General features: G+C 39.5%; 2 non-coding genes across 2 annotated transcripts; both read left to right on the top strand.

The window, feature by feature from the left end:
* The first annotated feature begins 895 nt into the window (after positions 1–895).
* On the top strand, positions 896–1,088 carry LOC140542423 (U2 spliceosomal RNA). The gene has a single exon (XR_011978017.1). It is a non-coding gene; the product is annotated as a U2 spliceosomal RNA (small nuclear RNA).
* Positions 1,089–1,410: 322 nt separating this feature from the next.
* On the top strand, positions 1,411–1,526 carry LOC140542545 (U5 spliceosomal RNA). The gene has a single exon (XR_011978108.1). It is a non-coding gene; the product is annotated as a U5 spliceosomal RNA (small nuclear RNA).
* The last annotated feature ends 9,857 nt before the right edge of the window (positions 1,527–11,383 follow it).

Here is an 11,383-nt window from a genome sequence, read left to right as displayed (position 1 = left end):
GGAAGCATAATGTTTTGGGGGTGTTTCTCTGCCAAGGGTACAGGGCTACTTCACCGCATCACTGGGAAGATGGATGGAGCCATGTACCGCACAATCCTGAGGGACAACCTCCTCCCCTCTGCCAGGGATCTGAAAATGGGCCGTGGTTGGGTCTTCCAACATGATAACGACCCTAAACATACAGCAAAGGCAACAAAGGATTGGCTCAAGAAAAATCACATTAAGGTCATGGAGTGGCCCAGCCAGTCGCCAGACCTCAATCCGATCGAAAATCTATGGAGGGAGCTGAAGGTCAGAGTTGCCAAGCGACAGCCCACCAACCTTCATGATTTAGAGAGGATCTGCAAAGAAGAGTGGGCCAAAATTCCCCCTGGTGTGTGTGCTAAACTTGTGGTTAACTACAACAAACGTCTCACCGCTGTGCTTGCAAACAAAGGCTTTGCCACTAAGTATTGAGTGTGTTTGGCAAGAGGGATCAAATACTTATTTTCCTCATTGAAATACAAATTAATTAAAATATATTCTTTAAAATTATATTCTGGATTTTTGTCTTGATATTCTGTCTCTCCATGTTAGAATATATCTACCATTAAAAGTGCAGAAGGATAGTGTCTTTATTAGTGGGCAAACAAAGAAAATCAGCAAGGGATCAAATACTTCTTGGACTCACTGTATAAGCTTTTATTGTATTTGTATTTCACTTTTTAAAGACAACCAAACTGGACTTTTACACACACACACACATGAAAGCTTTTATTGAATGTTTTTACTGATCTTCGCTCTTAACTGACTTTTATGTGTAAAAAATGATTTTATGTGTGTATTATTTATTAAGATGAAATACGATTGTAAAAAGAAAAGCTTCAAAAATGTTGTAAAATGAATGAAATGGAAATTACTTGAAATTGTGACAAAACTTTTTTCGAAAGAAAAAATCTGTTCTTATCAGTTTAATATCTGATACGTCCTCTATATGAGGACTATATATTAAATTGATTTTTGAACCCGGGAGTCGGAAGAGGAGCTTGCTCCTTCCGCTCCACGCATCGACCTGGTATTGCAGTACCTCCAGGAACGGTGCACCTCTTTCAGGTAGATAAAGGAAAGAAAGCTGAAGAAACGTGTTTGCATGGGTGGGCGTGGTCTTTTTGGTGTGTTTTTGGTTTTCCCTCCATTTTTTTTTTTTTTTTTTTTTTTTTTTTAAAGCATTTGTGTTTCCTTTCTGCTCCTTTCAGGTAAAGCAGCACCTGGGCAGCTTTATTGAAGGAGGAGTCTACCGCACCGAACGGGAGAGGAGAGGAGAGGAGAAACAAGGAGGAGGAGTTTTACCCTGGCTCGCAACCTTCCCTGCCCTTCTCCAGCAGCCTTGGCCTTCGGTAGGGGTTCATGGGCTCGGGTGCAGGTTGATATGGCTCGGGTTTCTTTTCATTCACGTACAAATCTTTCGCCTTTTACTAAAGATTTCCGTGGAGGGGAAAGTTGGCGAGTTTTGCCTATTTTTGGAAGGCTCTGCTTTTAGCAGAGCTGCTCTTTCTCTTGATGTTTGAAAGTCAGATCTGTGTCTGTTGTTGTTGTTGTTGTTGTTGTAGTAGAAGGCTCCTCCTATTCGCCAAGCTGTGGGGTGGTGGAAGGCTTCTGGTGGCTTGCTAGTGTTTGTACGGGTGGGCGTGGTTAGCGCCGGTTCTTTTGGCGTCACCGTGTAGTAGCTAGCTACTAACGGCAGGGTGGCTTCGCACGGGGCGGCCTGTTCGGGTTATCGCTTCTCTGCCTTTTGGCTAAGACAGCGGTCGACTCTCTTGCGTCCTGAGATCTTGGTCTTTGTGACCCTGGTTCTTAACGCTAGAGAGTAAGTTTAAAATTTCCTCACCTGTAAAAAAAAAACATCCTGTCACTTTATTTGTTTTTCTAAAAAGTTTAAGATTTCCTCCATAGTTTTAGCTTGCACACTTTTCTCGTTATAGAGATCTAAATAAAAACTTTCCACTTTTTTTAAAATCCCCTCTGTCTTTATTTGTTCCTTCCCTTCTTTTATTATTTTTGTAATCCCTCCCCCCTGGATAAAATTTTCTTTAAAAAGTACTGTGTGCATTTTTCTCCTTCTTCAACCTCTTTTTCTTTACTTCTTAAAATCGTACCTTTACTTTTTATCTCGTTTAAAACTGACATTTCCCTTTTAATTTCTTTTATTTCTTCACTAAAATCAATGCCTTTATTTAAAAGGTTAAAATATCTCTAGTCTTTTTTGCAGCCCCATCATGCGTCGTCTCTCTCTATTCTTTTTTTATTAATATTCGAATGTGTTTTCCAACACATCTGAAACTGTAACTATTCCAGTAGCTTGGTTTAAGGTTGCGTTTTGTTAACCTTTCTCCTCCATGTCGCTTTTAACTATTTACACTTCATTTCCTTCTCGCTGAGTTCCCGACTCATTCTGCTTGATTTATTATATTTTATCATTTTTATACCACAGTAACACTTCACATCTGGTCAAACCGTGTTCCATCTACTATCCCAAGTATCCCCACTTGTAAATTCAATCTCTTTGACAGATAGAATGTGATTTAAACTTCCTAAATACCGACTTATCCATTATTAAGAAGCCTTTAAAAGTACAATGACCAAACGAAGCGAAAAAGCATGTAAAATACGTACTTTTTGTCCCAATTATTATAATTATGATTATTTTTTCCTTTTCGCTCAGTTCCCGCCTCATTCTGCTTGATTTATTATATTTCATCATTTTTATACCACAGTTACACTTCACATCTGGTCAAGTTGAGTTCCTACCTGACAGATCGAATGTAATTTAAACTTCCTAAATGCGGACTTATCCATTATTAAGAAGCCTATCAAAGTACGATGATCAAACGGAGCGAAAAGCATGTAAAATACGCACTTTTTGTACCAATTATTATAATTATGATTATTTTTTCATATTACTATGTGTTTTCCACCACATATGAAACTGTTCCTGTGCCAGTAGCTTGGTATTAGGTGGTGTTTTGTTAATTATTCCTTGTTTTTCTCCTCCATTTCCCTTTTAACTATTTTCACTTCACTACCTTCTCGCTTAGTTCTCGCCTCATTCTGCTTGAGTTCTTATATTTTATCATTTTTATACCACAGTTACACTTCACATCTGGTCAAGTTGTGTTCCATCTACTATCCCAAGTATCCCCACTTGTAAATTCGACCTCCCTGACAGATCGAATATAATTTAAACTTCCTAAATACCGACTTATCCATTATTAGGAAGCCTATCAAAGTACGATGACCAAACGGAGCGACAAAAGCGTATAAAAGACGCCATTTTTGTCCCAATTATTATTATTATTATGATTATTTTTGAATATAACAATGTGTTTTACACCAAATATAAAACTGTAATTATTCCAGTAACTTGGTATTAGGTGGTGTTTTGTAAATTACTCCTTGTCTTTCTGTTCCAGGTCCCTTTTAACTATTTACACTACACTACCTTCTCCTGAGTTCTCGCCTCATTCTGCCTGATTTATTATATTTTCTCATTTTTATTCCAGAGTTACACTTCACATCTGGTCAAGTCTTGTTCCATCTACATTCCCAAGTATCCCCACTTGTAAATTCGACCTCCCTGACAGATCGAATGTAATTTAAACTTACTAAATATCGACAAATCCATTATTAAAAAGCCTTTCAAAGTACAATGACCGAACGGAGCGACAAAAGCGTATAAAAGACGTCATTTTTGTCCCAATTATTATTCTAATTATTTTTTTTATTAATATTCGAATGTGCTTTCCACCACATCTGAAACTGTAACTATGCCAGTAGCTTGGTATTTGTTGGTGTTTTGTAAATTCCTCCTTGCCTTTCTACTCCAGGTCACTTTGAAATATTTACACTTTATTTCCTTCTCGCTAAGATCCCGCCTCATTCTGCTTGATTTATTATATTTTATCATTTTTATACCACAGTTACACTACACATCTGGTCAAGTTGTGTTCCATCTACTGTCCCAAGTATCCCCACTTGTAAATTCGACCTGCCTGACAGATCAAATGTAATTTAAACTTTCTAAATACCGACTTATCCATTATTACGTAGCCTATCAAAGTACTGTGACAAAACGGAGCGAAAAAGCATGTAAAAGATGCACTTTTTGTGCCAATTATTATTATTCTGATTATTTTTTCAAATTACAATGTGTTTTACAACACATCTGAAACTGTAACTATTCCAGTAGCTTGGTATTAGGTGGTGTTTTGTTAATTACTCCTTGTCTTTCTCCTCCAGGTCCCTTTCAACTATTTACACTTCACTTCCTTCTTGCTGAAATCCTGCCTCATTCTGCTTGATGTATGTATATTTTTTTTATATTTTTATACCACAGTTACACTTCACATCTGGTCAAGTCGTGTTCCATCTACAATCGCAAGTATCCTCACTTGTAAATTCGACCTCACTGACAAATCGAATGTAACTTAAACTTCCTAAATACCAAAATATCCATTATTACGATGCCTATCAATTGTACGATGACCAAACGGAGCGACAAAAGCATGTTAAAGATGTAATTTGTGTGCCAATATTGTTACTATGGTTACGTTTTTCCTATTACATTCTGTTTTACACCACATCTAATACTGTAACTTTTCCAGTAGCTTGCTTTTAGGTTGTGTTTTGTTAAGTACTCCTTGTCTTTCTCCTCCAGCTCCCTTTTAACTATTTACATTTCACAAGCATTTCACGGAGTTTCCGCCTCATTGTCCTTCATTTATGTACATTTTTTTATTTTTATACCACAGTTACACTTCACATCTTGTCAAGTCGCGTTGCATCTACAATCCCAAGTACTTGTAAATACGACCTCACTGACAGATCGAATGTAATTTAAACTTCCTAAAAACGCAATATCTATTATTAAGAAGCCTAGCAAAATGCGATGACCAACCGGAGCGAAAATGGCTTGTAAAACGTGTCATTACCCTACCTTCTTCTTATTCTGCTTGATTTATGTAACTTTTTCTCTGTTTTCTACCACAGCAACTTCACATCTGGTCAAGTCGTGTTCCATCTACAATCCCAAGTATCCCCACTTGTAAGTACCATCTCACTGACAGATCGAATGTAATTTATTCTTTTTAAAAACGACATATCCATTCATAAGAAGCCTAGCAAAGTACGATGGCAAAATGGAGCGAAAAAGGCATGTAAAAGATGCCATTGTTGTGCCAATTATTATTTTTTTAATATTTTTAATATTTAGAATTTGTTTTCCACCACATCTAAAACTAGTCCAATAGCTTGATTTCACGTGTTTGTTTTTTTTTATCCTTGTCCTTCTCGTCCTCTAGCTTTACAAACAAATCTGAGCCACAGTCTATAGCCTGATATTAGCTGTGATTTAAACACATGACACAACTAGACAACTGCAATGTTCATCAAAGCAGAAGACGATGACTATCTGTCCCCATAGTAATAACCAACCATCAGAGTTAAACCTTGCTCTAAAATAGTCAGAGATCTGAAGCTCATATGATATCAGTCTGGGTTGGATCAATTTGATTTATTCTTTAGGCAGGGGAGATTCAGAAGAGAGACTTTCTGTATGGCATGACGACTTCTTTTTCATCTGACAGAAAAAGAGTCTTGGGGCTTTCCCAAATTAACCAAACCTTGTTATCTGCCCAGCATGGGTAGGGCTGAGGGTCATATGTGGTTTACTGAGGGCACCAGGCCAAACGGAAAATGAATTGCTCAGAAAACCCACACCATCAGATCTTCTAGAATAAGGAATGGAAGAGCATGGATGATGAAGTGGAGGCTTTGCGTTAAGGGAAGAAGCTCAGCTAAATGAGTCCTCACGCTGACCTTCCAGAATGGTCTCGCAGATGAAGATCCAGAAACCCAGATCCAGCTGAAAACCAGGTTCCTGAAACAGAACTGCAGTTTTCGAATCATCAAAACTGCTGGAAAGAGTGAAGATCTCAAACACCAAGCCATTGTTCATGATCTTTGTGCTGTGATATATTGATGTAGAACATTTCAGCAGTTCTAGACACAATTCCCACTTTAATCCAAATGTGGTTATTTATATAGCACTTTATTACTGTGAACCGAGACTTTGCTGGCTTTATAGAGCCCCCCCCCCCAGTGTATTTTAATGTTGACATGTCCTTTTAGGAATTAACGTGGCTCTCAGAATCTTCACAGTTGACAGTGGAACAACATAAAAAACAGAAAAGTGTGCTGTAGCTTTGCCTATATCAAACTAATAAATTATATCAGCTAAGGGTAGCCTGTCTTAGTCTGAGGTAACAATATTAGTCGTCTGAGAATCATATGAGCAGTTTGATTGGTTGTTTGCTCATATGAGCAGTTTTATGTCACACACACACACATTTATAATAAAAGTAATAAAGTATAGCATAAGAATAATGGACATGAATAAACTTCTGGTGCAGTAGATCCATATTCCCGCATGGTTACATACTTTCAATAATGCTAATGAGCTATACTATATGGACAAAACTTATTTGGACACCTGCACATTCATTGTTTATTCTACAATCAAGGATAATGAAAAAGAGCATATCCTGCCTTTGTTGGAGTAACTGTTTCTACTGTCCAAGGAAGATGGCTTTTTGCTAGATTCTGGTGCAGGATGTTGGATTACCACCTCATCATCCTCAAATCCCCAACTCATCTGAAAAGTATTAGATGGAGAACCTTCATTCCAGAGAACACAGTTCCACTGTTCCACAGCTCAATGCTGGGGGGCTTTATACCCTTCGATGCCATTCCACAATGCTAGCATTAGATGTATAGAGTCTCCTGTTAGACAACTTATCCCAAAGCTACTTAATTGGATTAGCTATTGAGAAGTGGTGTCCACAAACTTCAAAACATATAGTGCAAATTTATCTTTAGTGTGGGTCCGGCAGTGTACAATTCCAAAAATTCAGTTTTTTTTTCTGATATTCCATATCTCAGACTCAGTGTATCTCAGTTACCGTCATTGTGAAAACTAGTCTCACAATGCACAGTCTTAACGTAATCAAGTCTAGACTAGTTAAATGTATGTTCTTGTTTTTCTATCAAATAAGGATTGCTATTCTTAACACTGATGATAATTTTCTAGGAATTAGAAGCATCTACCATGAACTGAAAGATGAGCACTGAGCTACTTATAACTTCAGAAAGCAGCAAACCTGTGAATGTGTTTTTGGGTGTGTGGTGTGGGTTGGGCTTTACACACAGAACTGACCCACATTTGAGTTATGTTAGCTAGCTGTGATTAAAACACATGAAACAATGAGATAATTATAAGAGTAGAACAGGATGCCTACCTGTCCCTTTAGTGACAAACAGAGCTGACCGCCTTCCCCTCAATCTTAGCCTGATGCTCTAGACTTTACGTTGATGGTAAGACAGATAATTAGCATATTTCCACCACACCCAATCTTTCAGGCTTTCTTTCTTCTCCCACACATAGGGGAGGTGCAGTTGGGCTGATCCAGAAAAAAAAAAGAACTCCAAGCTCATTCTCTGTCCATTTTGGGCAGGGTTTTCCTGGTCCTATGTGGGTCAGAGAGCAAGAATGAGATGCTCCTAGAGTCAGGGGCACTACATGGTCTCTGGCTGAAAGGGCGACAAACACAAACCCCGCTCCATCAGATCTTTAGATAAAAGAAAAAAAAATCTCCTAACTTTTTCCAAAAGCTTTAAGCAGGTTTTATTTTCTGATGCTAAGACTTGGTTTGCTGCTCCAGTCTTCTCTATTGCGAACACCATTTACATCACGCACCTTTCGAAGACTCATCATAATTGCTATGTCCGATTGGCTGCTTGCTCATTAAACAGGAAAATATATTCCAAAAAGGTGGGAGAATGTGGATAAAGTAGTAAATGCTTTGCATTGTGGGAAGTAATCACAAGAGCACTGTGGGCTGACAGAAGCGCAGATAAATGATCCTTCGGGCTGATCTTCTAGACTGGACTGTTTGGAGCAGATGAAGATCTCAGAGCCCAGGTCCAGCTGACAACCAGGTTACCAGAATAAAAAAAACTGCAGTAATAGAATCATCAAAGCTGCTTGAAAGAATGAAGATGTCGATCATCAGACACTCTCCTCATGGATTTTGTGCTGGGATATTTTTATCTAGGACATTTCATCAGTTCTAGACACAAAACCAACTTGATTACTGAGATGCTGCTGTTCACTTACTGTCAGTCAGCAGATGAATGAGCTGAAGTCATTCTCTGAGTTATGTTGATGTTCCAGCATCAGCGAATAGGAAGGAACACAATCTGCAGAAAAGAATTAACAGGTTCAATGGAGAACCGGTCAATGTGTAGTGTCACATACTGTTTAGACTGGCAAAGGCAACTGTTCTTCTGAAGTAAACTTGTTACCTAGTGTTAGTTTGTCTTAACCTGAGTTAAAACCTAGAGTTAAGTTTGTCAGCTAAGAGCACCCTGTCTTAGTCTGAGGAAACACTCAGCATATAGGTAAGTAATATATAAGCAGAAATAAGTCCAGCATAAAAATAATGGGCATGAATAACTGGTGCAGTAGATCCATATGTGTGTGAGTGACTTTTTCTACTGCTAACAAGTCACCTGCCTATTTATTATTTCTTCTAAAAGCAAGAATATTAAACACAGAATGTATCCTGCTTTTGTTGGAATAACTGTCTCTACTGTCCAGGGCATTGCTGTGAGGATCTGATTGCATTCAGTAACAAGAGCAAAGTGAAGTGAGGATGTTGTATGAGCATCACCCCGCCTCATCCCAAAATCATTGGATGCGAACCCATTCCAGTGAACCGGTTCCACTGCTCCACACCTCAATACTAAGGGGCTTTGTACCCCTCTAGCTCACCCCTGGCATTAGGCAAGGTGCCTGTAGATTCATGGTTATCTGCTCCAGAGAGTTCTATTCTATTGGCAATACTTCTATACAGGGACTACACTAGCTTTGTGTGTGTGCATTTGTACATCTGTGTCAGAAATATGTGCAACTTAAAATAGCTGAGCGGCATTCATTAGCTAGGGAAGTCTCTACTAACAGTGGGAGATTGTCGCTACCTTTGGGATAAACACTTCCAGCTAGCTTCCTAGCCAATGCTAACGCTGCATGTATCTAACATGACGCAGTTGACCAGGGCGTGTGGCTCACTATTAATAGGCGTGTCATGTTGGAAAAGTTCATCACTAATTAAACACCTTTTGCTGCAAGACACAACGCTGAGTTAAAAGTCTAAAGACTAAAGCAGGGCTTCCATGATTGCTGATTAGCATGATGTTTGGAAGGTGTTAGTGTTGAATGAGTTTGGAATCCAGAGTGGAGAAACACTGCAGGTAGAAGAGCTTTAGTTTTCATGGTTTGGTTAAAACTTTTAATTAATGAATCATAAATAAGGACATTGCTTGCAGTCAGGAAACATTAAAGCATACACTGCTGAAATCATGCTGAAGATAAATTTGCACTATATGTTGAAAAGTTTTTACACACCCCTTTCTCAACCCCTTCCTAATGCTTTCCCTCATGGGCCACTTTTTTTTTTAAAACAGAGCCTTGTGCTTCCCCCTACTGGCCACTTTAGTAAACTTTTTTCCACATACAGGACTAAATGAAATGGGGAGGAAGCAGTCAGGATTGCCACACTTCACACTCCAATCTCCATTGGAGATCATTGTTATGTTTTATGTTTTATAGAATCATGAAAGCTGTGGAAAAGAATGAAGCTCTCAAAATTTCCTCACAATCTTTGTGCTGGGTTATATTTTATTAGAATCTATCTAGAACATTTCAGCAGTTCTAGACACAATTCCCACTTTATTACTGACAACTGAGACATTGCTGTTCACTTACTGTCACTTATTGTCAAACTTACTGGGGTCTGCTCAGCTAACCTTCTTTTCAATTAAAAAGTGGGGTGGCCATCTTTGTTTACACTTTGTCTTAGAACATCCAGTGGAACAGCAGATGTACTGTATTGTAATATGCTCAGTTAGAGGGTCTTGCAGTAACTGGAGGAAGAGGAGAATTTTGCTTGAAAAGCAGCATTATGAACAGAACACATAAAGATTGGCGTGCCGTAGGATGCCAAATAACTATCCAACACCTTCAACACCTTCAATGACGAGAAGTAGAGAAGTCAGTATGTTGGATGAGCACCACTCCACCTCATCCCAAAAGTTCTAGAGAAGACAGTTACACTGCTCCACAGCTCAATGGTGGGGGGCTTTATATCCAGGTGACTCATGCCGGACATTAGGCATGGTGCCAGTAAGTTCATGTTTTTCTGCTCCAGAGAGTCCAATTTTATCCTAGTCCTCTTCTAGCAGGGGGCGCTGCTCACAATCAATGGCGTGTGGTGTTTGAGACGTCAGAAGCAGCAGGTGAGGTAGGACAGATGCTGCTGAGCTTCCACGGGTGCCTCAGGTGGAACACAGACAGTTCTCTGTATCTACAACACCAACACCAGCACTACAGACTTTAAAAAGGATCTGTCTTGAGCTACGAACCCACAGGAGTCAGAGCTGGACGTCCTGATGGACCTGAACCTTTTACTGAGAATCTATAAAAGCTTCAATTTACGGAGTTGATCTGTTCTAGGTAGTTAGCTGGGAAACTAATGCAAACACTGTTAGCATGTATGCTAGGAGCTCCAGTGCTGTTCTGCTTCTGTTCTACACACTAACTGATTGCAGCAAACTATGATACACTGGTTTCTATTACCTTTGGGACAAGTTGCAGAGCCTGTTTAACTAACATGACGAAAATGTCAGCTTTCAGAAGCTCCAGACTTCAAACTGACTCAGGAAATGACAGTTTCACCCTAACAACCTGACCAACGCTCACCGTCAGTAAACACAGGACCAGTTGAACTGATCGGAGAATATTCTGAACAGCTTTCTGTAATCAGCTTAGAGTCAACGGCACTTACCCTGAACCTGAAGACCAGCACTAAACTACCTAGAACCTCATAGCGAGAGAAGAACAGCTGTAGCTGTGGGTCAGCCTGTAGTAACACATGGGTGCAGTGTGAGAGGAGCTTATCACACCTCCTGCATTTTTTTTAATACAGTGGGGTTAAACTGAGCTGCACAGCAGAGAGTAACAGTTGTAAATGTCTTATCTGTAGTGTAACATACAGAGAGTTATAAGTCTGGGTGGGGCCAATTTTCCTTCCTCTCCACTCAGGGTGGGTTTGAAATGAACCCAATACTGGTGTGCTGCAAGCCCTGCCTACTGTGGGTGGGGCTAGAGGTGTAAAATCTTTGAAAGATGTGGGGCACTTTGGCTAACCCAGACTTACCCCTCCTCGTTCTCTGCCCTGGGTGGGGCTAGAGGGCATCACTGATCCCTTCTGGGTCAGGAAATGCCCCAAGC

Source organism: Salminus brasiliensis, chromosome 20, assembly GCF_030463535.1.
Source record: "Salminus brasiliensis chromosome 20, fSalBra1.hap2, whole genome shotgun sequence".
NCBI classification, from domain to species: Eukaryota; Metazoa; Chordata; class Actinopteri; order Characiformes; family Bryconidae; genus Salminus; species Salminus brasiliensis.
The sequence above is the reverse complement of the archived record's forward strand: the minus strand, read 5'-3'. Positions and strand labels throughout refer to the sequence as shown.